Genomic DNA, 715 nt, shown 5'->3' with positions numbered 1-715 from the left:
AAGAAACATAGAGAAAAGTATCTATTTTCGCTACACTGTGAAGAACTCGAAAGTAAGGTACCTAAACAACCCTTAAAGCTGCTAGCACACCCTCCTATCCTCTCCCCTCCCACAGTTCTTTCTTCCTGGTTGCATATTGAAAATACTGTGAGGAATATTGGTCTTCTAATTTTGCTTCTTACCTGAACCTGATACTAAGCATGGTGCTCAGTCACTAAATTAACCCTTGTTTCTTTCCCATTAATGCTCTTCTTTCACAATGTGAGCCTACCCAGTTTGATCATGGATCCACCATAATCCTTCTGGAACATGGGAGAATTTTAGTAACTTAAAGTAAATACCAGTGCTGGACACTAGGGGTCAGATTCTGTTACTCCAATTAGGTATGCAAGGGCCTTGTTACATGGAGCTCCTAGAGCTCTTAGGCCTGGATTGTCTGCATATTAACTCCTGAAACTAATTTTAAGCACTTGTTAGGTGGGTCAGTTACACCTCCAGGGCAGGATTTTCTCTAATCTGTGTTATCCAGCTCCTGTTAAACTAAAGTGCAGCCATTCTAGGCTATACCTTAGTGCAAACACCCCACTCGCCCCCCTTCCTCACTGCCTGGGATTGGACCTATTGCCCACCCCCCTCCCCAGCACCCCAGATCCCTGCTCACTCCCCCCTGCTGTCTGTCCTGGAAGAACAGGGAGGGAAGGGTTAACCTGCCTGC

General features: G+C 45.7%; 1 protein-coding gene across 1 annotated transcript in view; it reads left to right on the top strand.

The window, feature by feature from the left end:
• FRMPD2 (FERM and PDZ domain containing 2) overlaps positions 1-715 on the top strand; it is a 44,306-nt gene that overhangs the window by 15,152 nt on the left and 28,439 nt on the right. The gene's annotated exons all lie outside the window — the stretch shown is intronic.

The sequence above is a fragment of the Gavialis gangeticus genome, unplaced genomic scaffold (assembly GCF_001723915.1).
Source record: "Gavialis gangeticus isolate Ggan-Ray unplaced genomic scaffold, GavGan_comp1, whole genome shotgun sequence".
Classification (NCBI taxonomy): Eukaryota; Metazoa; Chordata; order Crocodylia; family Gavialidae; genus Gavialis; species Gavialis gangeticus.
The sequence above is the reverse complement of the archived record's forward strand: the minus strand, read 5'-3'. Positions and strand labels throughout refer to the sequence as shown.